We start from the raw sequence: 14,900 nt of genomic DNA on the forward strand, positions 1-14,900 counted from the left end.
TCTCCACAATTATATTGTATTGTCAGAGATGGGCAAGGTAGCTGGCTTGACCATCCACTAGACAGCCAATTAAGTCACCAACTGAGGGCCACTGGTGTTTGTGTGACAGGATTGCTAAAACTCCTTAGTACCCACAATGGATCTTACGCCCCACTGGGGGTGGCCTGGTGGCTCAGTGGTTAGCTCTGCTGCCTTGTAGTGCCAGCGACCCAGGGTCGATTCCAGCCTCGGGAGTTTGCACATTCTCCCAGAATCTATGTGGGTTTCCTCCCACAATCCAAAAGGTGTACAGGTTAGGTGAATTAGCCATGCTAAATTGCTCATAGTGTATAGGGACGTGTAGGTTAGTTGCATTAGTCAGGGATAAATATAGGATAGGGGAATGGGTCTGAGTGGGTTACCATCAGAGTGTCAGTGTGGACGTATTGGACCTGTTTCCACACTATATGGATTCTCTTCCCCTCTCTATGCCAGCGAAACATTGTTTGGCTCAGCAATGGCAATCGCAAATGGCAGCATGAGAAGGTTGCTGCTCTGACATCACTCTGATTTCACTTCCAGCTCTTGGGATCAGGTCATTTCATTCATAGGATATTGAGCTGGCAGCAGCTTCTTGATCAGCTACCATCAGCACCATTGGTGCTGCCACCAATCACAGCAGGACGGGCTGCAGCTCTCAGTCCAAGGCAGCCAGATTCACTAATTTATTTCTGCAAATGTCACATGTAGAAAAAGAACACCAACTTCAAATCAAGGATCATTTATGTATACATTGGAGCAATGTACCTTTCTGATTATTGCAACTATCCCAGAAAACATTGGATTTTGCTTTTACTGACAGCTTGGCCTATCACAATTCCAGCAGCTGTCATTAGTCATGAAGAAAGACATTTTGAACAAAATATTTTCATCCACAATGGCAGACAGCTGTTAGAAAATTCTGAAGACTGAGATTCAGTATCGAGAAAACCAGCAGGTGAAACAGAACACATTCCAGACATATGGCTCCAAAGGATGGAGATTGTGGTCTTCAAAATCTTTCGTCGATTTGAAGGACACTGAAGCTAGTGATAAGGGGTATAGGGAAAAATCAGAAACTCTTTCCTTGAATATATTCATATTCAGAGTTTAGAAAACGTCACAGATCAATATTTCCAAACTTCAACACTGAAACCTGGACAATTTCCCATTGAAGAGCCTTCATGTCCTATGACAATTATTTTTTTGAAAGAAACTCTCAACCCCAAGGAATAATGCAAATGTGAGAAGGCAGTAATGGTATGGTCAGGAGTGGTGTTCCTGTCTGATGTTTTCATGTGGAGTCCCAAATTGTTAGCTCACCAGCAATTGCCTTTTGCATCCTTGTACGCTTAATGAAACAAAACGTTATTCACATATTGTATCAAATTTACTCTTTGTTGAGCCCCTTGATTTCTGGAGAATCCGGATCACCATCTACCTTGCACTCTGGACTGTCAGGGTTTTCACATCTACAAAGGGTCATAAAAGAGCCATTATGTCATTTTAAGCAAATATTTATATTCACAATAAAAGCATTTTTATAAACTTTAAAGACATTGAGTCTGTATTTTAAAATATTGACAGCTAAGTTTGTGAAAACAGGTCATACTCAACACACATATAGTAGATGGTAATTTATTTCCTCACATCCATTTAATGGTAGCTGGAAGGACAAGCCAGTGAGACGAAGCGTGGAAGAGGAAAATAAGGATGCAACAAATCCATTTGTTCAATCATTTATATTTATGTAGTGCAGAAATATCTCAAATAAGAGGCTCCAGGCCCTATTGTAGAAGGGCAATATATTTTCCAAATTCTCCAATGAAGAGCTCTGGATACCGTCTCAATATACAGGTCTGAATTTTCCCAGTCAGCTGGCTGTGCCCTGGGTTGTGAGATAATTGGCAAAGTGGAGGGGAGCCTAGGAGTAAAGCCTGATAGCATTTTCCATAGTTACATTGTCAGAGATGGTCAAGGTAGTTGGATTGACCACCCACTGGGCAGCCAATTAAGTCACCAGCTGAGGACCCCAATTCACAAAATTATAACTGCAAGCATGTTGTTAAAAAAAAGACACATCTAACTACAATACAATACAAATTTTGGAGGAAGAGCCTAACAGTTTCTGTAATGTGGTAACTATGGCCTGGTCTGATGCTGGTTACACTGCCCTAGAATGGATGCAAAAGAAAATATCCACCTAACTTTACAGAAAATGCTGATTATTCAGTAATTGCCTTTATTACAAACACAATATTCATCAAGAATTAAATTGCACTTGGAGCAAGCTCACTTTTTTATTTCTACAGTTGTTCATATAGAGCTATCATTTGCCTTTATCAATGTTTAGTTTGCCAGCACAGACAAATGATGTCAAAATTAAATGTCCAAAGACAAGCAATTTACCAATGAAGTGAGTTTGATGCCCTGTCTTAACATTTGTTTTGAAAACAACTCTGAACACCTACGAATACTGCAAATATTAAAGGGTATGATGTGACTGCTCCAGTTTGGAATGGTATTCACGGCACTGCTGTGCAATGTCTTCATTAGGAGTCTCTCTGTTATCTTTCAGGAATTGCCAGCTCACGAGCAGTTTCTTTCGCTACTCTAAATGATGAAAAATCATTCTCAGATTCTGTATCAAACTTACTTTTTCATGAGGACCTTAGTTTCTGAGAATCTGTTTTCCTTCTCCAGCGCAGTTTGGACTGTCAAAGTTGACAGGCCTGCAATTGGTCAGAAATGTTCAGTTTAGTCATTTAAATTAGCATTTGCTTCCATCCACAATTGTATGCCAGCTGTTGGAATGGCTGTAGGCTCTGGATTCAGTATTGCAGCACATGTTCAGCTGCTTTTATAAAACTGGTCACACTGCAGATGGGTGACAGCAATAAATGATTTTTATTGTCAAACTTACATAACTGTCTTGCAAGGAAGCAGAGCACAGAGAAACTCAGGAAGAAAAAGAGGAACAAATCAAGCTCATTTTTTTCAATTGATGTTTCCTTGCAGCATAGTCCAGAGATATCAATGGGAGATAATCAGGGCTGATGAAGGGGAAGAAACCTTTCATTGAAGAGATTTGGTTGCTTTCCAGCAACAGCTTTTCCAGCAACTTCTAGTTTTGTTTGTGATTTACAGCATCTGTATTTTATTTTGGTTTTTATTTGGATGCTTTCTGTTGATCTAATTAAGTAAGGACTCTAATTTGTAGGAATAATGCAAGCATCAGAGAGGCAAATTTAATGTGATTGCTATGGTCTGGTCTGCAAATGTGTTTGCTGCACAGCTGTCACATGCTTTCAAGAGGAAACTCCTAAATAATTTAAACAACAGTTCTCCAGCAAATTCCTTTCACATTTTTGCATTCTGAATCAAGGATCATTTATACATATACTGTTTTCTGATCACTGCCAGTATGTCAGAAGACATGAGATTTTCAGGTTCCTCATAGCATCTGCAGCTGAAATTGGTAAGGCAAAAGACATTTTAAACTAGCTGTTGCATCCACAATTGGCTGTTGGCTGTTATAAAATTGCTGGATAACCAGAGATTCAGTATTACATTATTTTATCAACTTTTTATGAAATAGGTCACCCTCCAGAACGTAGTGATGTAATAGGAAACAGTAGATTTTTCTTCAAAACTTTTACAGGAGATTTGAAAATCACCACAGGTAGTCGTGGGGAAGGAAGGAGGTAGGAACCTCAGTTCTTCAATATGTTTATCCTTGTTTCAACTATCTACACGTTAGACTACAAATGGAGATCCAAATATTGAATGTAAAACCAATTTTCTACTGAACGCTTTTGAATATTTTGCATGAATGCAACTTTTTTTTAAACAAACCAAATCTCTAATCTCTCAGAAAAATGCAAACATCATAGACACATTCAAGCGACTTCTTTTAATGTGACAGCTGTATTCTGGTGTTTGATGCATTGCTCTGGCATGAACCACATATGGAGGCCCCGCCATAGAACTTACAGAAAGTGACAGCAATTTTCTTTCATGTTGTTGTATTCTGGATGAAACTCAGTTATGTCACATATCGGACTAAAGCTTACTTTTTGCTCACTGCATTCATTACTGGAATCTCTTCTGCCTCTGAAGTATGGAAGTTTCCTTATCTGCAATTAGTGATGCAGCACAAACTCAGTGATTTTAAACAAGCACTTGAATCTACAGTTTTCATTTAGCCATTGAAAAGCACTGAAAATTCAGGATTTCAGTGTTAGAAGTCTCGATTGCCTAGTTTGTTAAAACTTTGCATTAAAATGCCACATCCCGTGCAAACAGGGAGGAGTAAGACATTCAATATGATTATGTCTCATCTGACTGTAACTTTAAATCTACATTCCTGCCTACCCTGATAACCTTTTACCTCCCCACCACCCTCAACAGGAAACTATTTGTGTTTGCCTTTAAAATATTCCAGAGGTCTGCTTTTACTAACTTTTCAGAAAGACTGCTCCAAACAATAACCACACTTTGAGAGAAGAAAAATAACCTTGTCTGTTTTAAATGATAAACCACTGACTTTTAGTTAGTAACCCTTCATTAGAAGCATAGAACCATATAGCACAGTTCAGGCCTTTCAGCCCTCAATATTGTGCCGACGTTTTACCCTACTCTAAGATCAAACTAACCTACATACCCTTGATTTAACTATCATCCATGTGCCTATTCAAAAGTCACTTAAATGTCTCTAATGCATCTGACTCTACGACGACTGCTGGCATTGTATTCCACGCACCCAGCACTTTGTGTATGCCTCTCAGCATCTTGTAAAGCTCTCATCCTTCTTCTCTCCAATGAAAAAAGCCCTAGCTCCCTCAACCTTTCTTCATAAGACATGCCCTCCAGTCCAGGCATCATCTTGGTAAATCTCCTATGCACCCTCTCTAAAGCTTTCACATCCTTCCTATAATGAGGTGATCAGAAATGAACACAATATTCTAAGTGTGGTCTAACCAGCTGCAGCATAACCTTACAGCTCTTAAACTCAATCCCCCTGCTAATGAAAACCAACACACAAATACGCCTTCTTAACAACCTCATCAACTTGAGTGGAAACTTTGAGGGATTTATGGACGTGGACCTCCAAGATCCCTCTGTTCCCCCACACTGCCATGAATTATGCCTTTAACCCTGTAATCTGCATTCAAACTTGACCTTCCAAAGTGAATCGCTTCACACTTTTCCAGGTTGAACACCATCTGTCACTTATCTGCCCAGTTCTACATTCTGTCAATGGCCCGGTGCAACCTTCAACAGCCTTCCATACTATACACCACTCCCCCAACCTTTATGTCACTATGAAACTCATTAACCTACCCTTCCACTTTCTCATCCAAGTCATTTATAAAGATCACAAGAGCAGAGATCCCAGAACGGATCCCTGCGGAACACCACTGATCACCAAGTTCCAAGCTGAACACTTGCCATCTACCACCACCCTCTGTCTTCTATGGGCCAGCCAATTCTGTATACAGACAGTATCCCTGTATCCCATGCTTCCTTACTTTCTGAATGACTCTAACATGGAAAACCTTATCAAACGCCTTGCTAAAATCTATTTACATCATGTCCACTGCTCTACATTCATCAAAGTGTTTTGTCACGACCTCAAAGAATTCAATAAGGTTTGTGAGGCATAACCTGCCCCTTACAAAGCCATGCTGACTATCTGTCATCAAACTATGATTTTCAAATTAATCATAAATCCTTTCTCTCAAAATCCTCTTCAATAATTTGCCCACTACAGACAAAAGACTAATTGATCTGTGCAATTCTGTCCCCATGGAACTGTTACAGAGTGATAGGATGAGGCCATTCAGCCCACATTAGCCTATTACCACTTGAAAGAGATGGAAAGCTGGAATGCCGGTAGGAAGGTTCTATAACTGGAAATAATTCTTGCAGCAAATGGGGAGGGTCAAATCAGTTACAACTTCACCATCTTGAAAATAGAATCTAATATAAACAAACTGGGGCAGGTATCAGATCTTGTGATGGGAGAGCATTTGGTGATAATGACCACAATTGCCTCACATTCTACATAGCTATGGAGAAGGAGAGTATTAGGCAAAATGGGAGGATATTTAATTAGGGAAGAGGAAACTATGATGCAATTAGACATGAGTTAGGAAGCATGGATTGGGAGCAATTGTTCCATGGTAAAGGCACTATAGACATGTGGAGACTGTTTAAGAAACAGTTGTTGCAAGTGATGAATAAATATGTCCCTCTGAGACAGGCAAGAAGTGGTAAGATAAAGGAACCTTGGATAACGAGAGCGGTGGAGCTTCTTGTCAAAAGGAAAAAGGTAGCTTACATAAGGTGGAGGAAGCTAGAGTCAAGCTCAGCTCTACAGGATTACAGGCAGGCAAGGAAGGAGCTCAAAAATGGTCTGAGGAGAACCAGGAGGGGGCACGAGAAAGGCTTGGCAGAACGGATTAGGGACAACACAAAGGCATTTTACGCTTATGTGAGGAATAAGAGAATAGTCAAAGAAAGAGTAGGGCTGATCAGCGATAGCATAGGGAACTTGTGTGTGGAGTCTGAGGAGGTGCGGGAAGCCCTAAGTGAGTTTTTGCTTCTGTCTTTACAAAAGAAATGAACTTTGTAGTGAATGAAATCTTTGAAGAGCAGGTGTGCATGCTGGAATGGATGGAGATAGAGAAAGCTGATATGCTGAAAATTTTGTCAAACATTAAGATTGACAAGTCGTCAGGCCCAGACCAGATTTGTCCTCGGGCTGCTTTGGGAAACGAGAAATGCAATTGCTTCGCCACTTGCAAAGATCTTTGCAACCTCGCTCTCCACTGGAGTCGTACCTGAGGACTGGAGAGAGGCAAATGTAATTCCTCTCTTCAAGAAAGGAAATAGGGAAATCCCTGGCAATTACAGACCAGTCAGTCTCACGTCTGTCGTCTGTAAGGTGTTAGAAAGGATTCCGAGGGATAGGATTTATGACCATCTGGAAGAGCATGGCTTGATTAAATGCAGTCAGCACGGCTTTGTGAGGGGCAGGTCATGCCTCACAAACCTTATCGAGTTCTTTGAGGATGTGACTAGAAAAGTTGATAAGGGTCGAGCTGTGGATGTAGTGTATATGGACTTCAGCAAGGCATTTGATAAGGCTCCCCATGGTAGGCTCATTCAGAGGTCAGGAGGAATGGGATTCAGGGGAACTTATCTGTCTGTATACAGAATTGGCTGGCCAACAGAAGACAGCGACTGGTAGTAGAAGGAAATATTCTGCCTGGAGGTCAGTGGTGAGTGATGTTCCACAGGGCTCTGTACTTGGGCCTCTACTGTTTGTAATTTTTATTAATAACTTAGATGAGGGGATTGAAGGATGGGTCAGCAAGTTTGCAGACGACACAAAGGTTGGAGGTGTCGTTGACCGTATAGAGGGCTGTTGTAGGCTGCAGTGGGACATTGACAGGATGCTGAGATGGGCTGAGAGGTGGCAGATGGAGTTCAACCAGCGTAAATGCGAGGTGATGCATTTTGGAACTTCGAATTTGAAAGTTGAGTACAGGATTAAGGATAGGATTCTTGGCAGTGGGGAGGAACAGAGGAATCTTGGGGTACAGGTACATAGATCCCTTAAAATGGCCACCCAAGTGGACAGGGTTGTTAAGAAAGCATATGGTGTTTTGGCTTTCATTAACAGGGGGATTGAGTTTAAGAGTCGTGAGATCTTGTTGCAGCTCTATAAAACTTTGGTTAGACCGCACTTGGAATACTGCATCCAGTTCTGGTCGCCCTATTATAGGAAAGAAGTGGATGCTTTGGAGAGGGTTCAGAGGAGGTTTACCAGGATGCTGCCTGGAATGGAGGGCTTATCTTATGAAGAGAGGTTGACTGAGCTCAGAATTTTTTCATTGGAGAAAAGGAGGAGGAGAGGGGACCTAATTAAGGTATACAAGATAATGAGAGGCATAGATAGAGTCAATAGCCAGCGTCTATTTCCCAGGGCAGAAATGACTAACACAAGGGGTCATAGTTTTAAGCTGGTTGGAGGAAAGTATAGAGGGGATGTCAGAGGCGGGTTCTTTACACAGAGAGTTGTGAGAGCATGGAATGCATTGCCAGTAGCAGTTGTGGAAGCAAGGTCATTGGGGGCATTTAAGAGACTACTGGACATGCGTATGGTCACAGATATTTGAGGGTGCATACATGAGGATCAGTGGTCAGCACAACATCGTGGGCTGAAGGGCCTGTTCTGTGCTGTACTGTTCTATGTTGTATGTAAATGCTGGAGAAGCAGAAGGATATTATCAGACTGGGATTTCCACAATTGCTTTCCATTTTGAATATTAGAACAGTTGTGTGTTGCTTGTGAATTCTTGTTCAAAACATCAGTCAATGCAAAAATCACTGTGACCATTCTAACAGCAATAAGAGGGCACATTTCTTTGAGAGTCGTTTCAATTTGTTGTTCATGCAAATCCACATTTAGCAACAGACTACTGATGGCACCTGAAAAAGACTGCACATTATTTCACTGATCAGGGGTGTAAGAAGAGTTAAGACTGTATTGTAGACATATAGCTTTTTAAAAACATCAATCTGTTCAGATGGGTTATGAGACACCCTTAGAGCAGGTGGGACATGTACCCAAGCTTCTAGCCCAAAGGTAGAGGCACTATTGCTGCATCACAAGACCCTGAAAACATCTCTCTTCATGGAGGACTTTAAGTTTAATTACTTGTGAACAAGCTATTCGGACATAATATGCAACATTACTGCAGCAGATAGAATTTGAAGCTGGACCTTATCACTGCATCAGTGTGTACAATAAGGCGTTCCAGAATATTTTTAAAAAAAGAAATATGGGGACGTTTTTAATGAAATCAGATAAAAAGTAAAGCCCAGATCTATAAATGTTTATGTACAGAGGGGGCAATCAAACAGCTAAGTTAGTGTTTCCAATGATAAAACTATTTCTCTCCCTTACTGAGGATTGGATGGGGTTCTTGGTTCATAACTGATGAACTCAGAGGTGTTTCCAGACTGCTAGCTTCAGTGATTCATTGCCAGAATGATTAATAACAAAAATTACTCATCTGAGGAACCTGGCCATTAAACAAAGAAGATGTTAATATTTGTGTTCACTTGCCCAGGAGGATTTCTAACACAGTTTCGGTTTTGTGTGTTGAAAAGAATGTGTACATGTAGAGAAAACCTTTGTTAACGAAAGCAGTTATTACATTTCCTACAAGTTTTTCGAAGGTCCCAAAGTTAAGTATTCAGACATGAGACGTTTTGACAACAAGATATGGAAGAACCTCATCTCCTGATGCCTATAGAGAGTACAAATTTAAGAAGTCAATATAATGCAGAACAACGTTCATAATGTAGTTCTTTGACATGGTAGAAACATTCCAAAATGCTTCCAGCAACATCATCATTTAAAAATCAACTCCCAAGTTTCTTGGAGCTATCACTAGAACAGGTCACCAAAAGCTTGGTCAGAAATATTGATTTTGAGGACAAAGAGATGTTTTAGGAAGGAGTTACAGAGCTTCAGTACTGGCTGACTGAGCACACCAATGACAGAATAAAGAAGATCCAGCATGCAAGGAAATTCCAAGAGGCCAGAATTAGAAGTGCCAAGATGTGAATCTTGCAGGGCTAAAGAAGGATACATTGATGCGGAGTCATAGTAAATTCAATCTAATGATAAGGCAGCTGGTCACTTCATATATTACTTGAACCATCCTTTTTTTAAAAAAATACACAGTTAAAGTCAAAATATCACAGAAACATTGCCAGTTAGATTAAAATAAAACACAAATTTGAATATTAGGAGTTATTTTGAATATTACTCAAGAATATTAAACCGTAATAAACAAGCAATTAAGATTAAATCTCCTTATCTACCATCCACCATTTTTCCATTTCTACTTTGATCCAGTCATCTGAAGAACCAGAAAGATCTTTGCCAGAAGTCCAGCAAATTTCCACAATAGGATAATTGTGGAGTTATGCGCAGCAAGTTCTGTTCTGCAGCTCCAGACCAGAGCATACAGCAGGAAACGCTATTGCCTGGCTTCAGTCACTTCTAACATTATCACAGACCTCACATTTCCCAATAGCATTGTGTTTAAAAATCTAATTACTCTTGAACACAAGCTTGATGTAACAGGAAGGAAAGCAAAAGAATTGTAAAATATTCGCTGACTTGACAGAAAATAGAAAGAGGGAGAGAATTGAAGAAAAAGGAAACCTCTATTTTTATTCCACAGCAAGTGCGAGGCAAGGGCTCTTCCAATGTGCTGCCTGAGGATTATCAAACTTAAGGTGGGGAGTTAAGGCAGAAATTCAGGGAGTCAGAATGGAAGCTTAGAGCTTGGACAAACAGAGTTGCTATCTCTAGTTTGTTGCCCGTGCCACGTACTGGCAAGGCAAGGAATAGGGAGAGAGGGGAGTTGAACACGTGGCTACAGGGTGGTGCGGGAGGGAATATTTTGGATTCCTGGATAATTGGGTCTATTTCTGGGGTAGGTGGGAGCTCGACAAATAGGATCGTCTTCACCTGAACCAGAGGGATACCAATATCCTGGGGAGAAAGTTTGCCAATGCTCTTTGGGTGGGTTTGAACTAATTCATCAAGGGGTTGGGAACCTAAATTGTAGTTTGAGTGTGGAGGAGATTGAGAGTACGGAGGTCCGAAATAAGGTTTCAGGTCGCAATGGGTCTGGGTGGGTTACTCTTTGGAGGGTCGGTGTGGACTTGTTAGGCCCAAGGGCAAGCAAAATGTTGTTTGAAATGTGTCCACTTCAACTCCAACAGCATCTGGAATAAGGTGGGTGAACTTGCAGCATGTGATGGTAACAGGGATTTTGATGTTGTGACCAGGTCAGAGACAAAGGGTAGAGTGGGGACAGGAATGGTTGTTACAGGTTCCGGGATTTAGATGTTTCACTAAGAAGTGGGCAGCACTGCTGCCTCACAGCGCCAGAGACCCGGGTTCAATTCCCGCCTCAGGCAACTGTCTGTGTGGAGTTTGCACATTCTGTCCGTGTCTGCGCGGGTTTCCTCCGGGTGTTCCGGTTTTCTCCCACAGTCCAAAGATGTGCAAGTGAATTGGCCATGCTAAATTGCCCGTAGTGTTCAGTGAAGGGGTAAACGTAGGGGAATTGGTCTGGGTGGGTTGCTCTTTGGAGGGTCGGTGTGGACTTGTTAGGCCGAAAGTAATCTAGTCTAATCTAAAACAGAAAAGATGGTAAAAGAGGTGAGGGTGTGGCATTGTTAGTCAAGGACAGTATTACGGTGGCATAAAGGACATTTGAGGACTGGTCAACTGAGGTAGTATGGGCTGAGATTAGAAACAGGAAAGGAGAGGTCACCCTGTTGGGAGTTTTCTACAGGCCTCCAAATAGATCCAGAGATGTAGAGGAAAGGTCAGCAAAGATGATCCTCGATAGGAGCGAGAGTGACAGGTTAACTTTTATGAGAGGTTTCAATTTACCAAATATTAACTGGGAATACTATAATTCAAGTACTTTCAATGGGTCAGTTTTTGTCCATTGTGTTCAGGAGGGTTTTCTGACACAGTATGCAGACAAACCAACAAGGGGCAAGGACACATTAGATTTGGTACTGGGTAATGAATCTGCCCAGGTGTTAGATTTGGAGGTAGATGAGCACTTTGGTGATAGTGACAGCAATTCAGTTATATTTACTTCAGCGATGGAAAGGGATAGGTATACACCAGAGGGCAAGAGCTACAGCTGGGGGAAAGGCAATTACGATGCAATTAGAGAAGATTTAGGATTGAAAAATGTGGTGCTGGAAAAGCACAGCAGGCCAGGCAGCATCTGAGGAGCAGGAGAATCGACGTTTCGGGTATAAGCCCTTCTTCAGGAGTGAGGCTGATGTGCCAAGTGGGCTGAGATAAAAGGTAGGGGGGAGGGAATTTGGGAGAGGGGCACTGGAAGGAGGTGAAGGTGATAGGCCGGAGAGGGGGTGGGGACGGAGAGGTCGGGAAGAAGATTGCAGGTCAAGAGGGCGGTGCTGAATCCGAGTGTTGGGACTGAGATAAGGTGGGGGGAGGGGAAATATACATTCATCCCGTTTGGTTGGAGAGTTCCCAGGCGGAAGATGAGGCGCTCTTCCTCCAGGCGTCATGTGGCCAGGGTCTGGCGATGGAGGGGGCCAAGGACCTGCATGTCATTGGTGGAGTGGGAGGGAGAGCTAAAGTGTTCAGCCACGGGACGGTTGGGTTGGTTGGTGCGGGTGTCCCAGAGGTGTTCCCTGAAACATTCCACAAGTAAGTGGTCTGTCTCCCCAATGTAGAGGAGACCACATCAGGTGCAGCAGATGCAGTAAATGATGTGTGTGGAGGTGCAGGTGAATTTGCGACGGATATAGAAGGATCCCTTGGGACCTTGGAGGGAGGTGAGGGGGGAGGTGTGGGTGCAAGTTTTGCACTTCCTGCAGTTGCAGGGGAAGGTGCCGGGAGTGGAGGTTGGGTTGGTGGGGGGTGTGGACCTGACGAGGGAGTCGCGGAGGGAGTGGCCTCTCCTGAATGCAGATAGGGATGGAGGGGAAAATATATCCCTGGTGGTGAGGTCTGTCTGGAGGTGGCGGAAATGATGGCGGAAGATACGATGTGTCCGGAGGTTGGTGGGATGGAAAGTGAGGACCAGTGGGGCTCTGTCCTGGTGGCGATTGGAGAGGCGGGGTTCAAGGGTGGAGGTGCGAGAAGTGGAGGAGATGCGGTGGAGAGCACTTCGGAGGGGAAATTGCGGTCTTTGAAGAAGGAGGCCATTTGAGTTGTTCAGTAGTGGAATTGGTCCTCCTGGGAGCAGATGCAGCGGAGGCAGAGGAATTGGGAACATGGGATGGCATTTTTACAGGGGGCAGAGTGGAGGAGGTATAATCTAGGTAGCTGTGGGAGTTGGCCGGTTTGTAGTAAATGTCTGTGTTGAGTCGGTCACCCGAGATAGAAATGGAGAGGTCTAGGAAGGGGTGGGAGGAGTCTGAGATGGTCCAGGTAAATTTGAGGTCATCTTCCGTCTAGGAACCCTTCAAACACACGGGATGAATGTAGATTTCTCCAGCTTCCTCATTTCTCCTCCCCTCACCTTATCTCAGTCCCAACACTCTGATTCAGCACTGCCCTCTTGACCTGCAATCTTCTTCATGACCTCTCCGCCCCCAGCCGCTCTCCGGCCTATCACCCTCACCCTCACCTCCTTCCACCTATCCTATTCCCAGCACCCATCACCCAAATTCCCTCCCCCCTTCTTTTTATCTCAGCCCGCTTGGCACACCAGCCTCATTCCTGAAGAAGGGCTTATGCCCAAAACGTTGATTCTCCTGCTCCTTGGATGATGCCTGATCTGCTGTGTTTTCCCAGCACCACATTTTTCAGCTCTGATACTCCAGCATCTGCAGTCCTCACTTTCTCCTAGTCCAACAAGATTTAGGATGCATAGAATGGGGAAGGAAACTGCAGGGCATGGGCAAAATAAAAATGTGGAGCTTATTCAAGGACCAGCTACTGTGTGTCCTTAATAAGCATGTACCTGTCAGACAGGGAGGAAGTTGTTGAGCGCAGGAGCTGTGGTTTACTAAGGAAGTTGAATCTCTTGTCAAGAGGGAGAAGAAGGCTTATGTTAGGATGATATGTGAAGGCTCAGTTAGAGCGATTGAGAGTTACAAAGTAGCCAGGAAAGACTGAAAGAGAGAGCTAAGATTAGCGAGGAGGGGACATGAGAAGTTGTTGGCATATAAGATCAGGGAAAACCTTAAAGGTTTCTAGAGGTATATAAGGGATAAAAGAATGACTAGAGTAAGATTAGGGCCAATCAAGGACAGTAGTGGAAAGATGCACGTGGAGTCAGAGGAGATAGGGGAAGCGCTAAATGAATATCTTCCATCAATATTTTCATTGGAAAAAGATAATGTTGTTGAGGAGAATACTGAAGTACAGGTTACTAGACTAAGTGGGATTGAGGTTCACAAGGATGAGATGTTACAATTTCTGAAAAGTGTGAAAATATATAAATCCCCTGGGTTGGATGGAATTTATCCTAGGATTCTCTGGGTAGCCATGGAGGAGATTGCCAAGCCTATGGCTTTGATCTTTACATCGTCATTGTCTACAGGAATAGTACCAGAAGACTGGAGGATAGCAAATATTGATCCCTTGTTCAAAAGGGGAGTAGAGACAACCCTGGTAATTATAGACCAGTGAGCCTTACTTTGATTGTGGGTAAAGTGTTGGAAAAGGGGATAAGAAATAAGATCTCGATAGGAATAAGTTGATTAGGGATAGTCAAAACTGTTTTATGGAGGGTCGGTCGCACTTCACAAAACTTGGTGAGTGTTTTGAGAAGGTTATCAAACAGATGGATGAGGGTAAAGCCGTTAATGTGGTGTATATGGATTTTAGCTGAAAATGTGTTGCTGGAAAAGCGCAGCAGGTCAGGCAGCATCGAAGGAGCAGGAGAATCGACGTTTCGGGCATGAACCCTTCTTCAGCTTATGCCCGAAACGTCGATTCTCCTGCTCCTTGGATGCTGCCTGACCTGCTGCGCTTTTCCAGCAACACATTTTTCAGCTCTGAGCTCCAGCATCTGCAGTCCTCACTTTCTTCGACATGGATTTTAGTAAGGCGTTTGATAAGGTTCCCCATGGTAAGTTATTGCACAAAATATGGAAGCATAGGACTGAGGGTGATTTAGCAGTCTGAATCAGAAATTGGCAGAAAGAAGATAGAGGATGGGGCTGATGGAAAATTTCATCCTGGTGTTCAGTTATTAGTGGTGTACCACAAGGATTTGTTTTGGGACCACTGTGTTTGTCACTTTTATAAATGACCTAGATGAGGGTGTAGAAGGATGGATTAG

At 42.9% G+C, this 14,900-nt stretch overlaps 1 long non-coding RNA gene across 1 annotated transcript; it reads right to left on the minus strand.

Moving 5' to 3' along the window:
- Positions 1–1,144: 1,144 nt before the first annotated feature.
- On the minus strand, positions 1,145–10,048 carry LOC132828278 (uncharacterized). Its single transcript, XR_009646091.1, has 3 exons — positions 9,922–10,048; positions 2,675–2,750; positions 1,145–1,490 (listed from the first exon to the last, which is right to left on the minus strand). It is a non-coding gene; the product is annotated as an uncharacterized LOC132828278 (long non-coding RNA).
- Between the last annotated feature and the right edge of the window lie 4,852 nt (positions 10,049–14,900).

This window comes from Hemiscyllium ocellatum, chromosome 26 (genome assembly GCF_020745735.1).
Source record: "Hemiscyllium ocellatum isolate sHemOce1 chromosome 26, sHemOce1.pat.X.cur, whole genome shotgun sequence".
Classification (NCBI taxonomy): Eukaryota; Metazoa; Chordata; class Chondrichthyes; order Orectolobiformes; family Hemiscylliidae; genus Hemiscyllium; species Hemiscyllium ocellatum.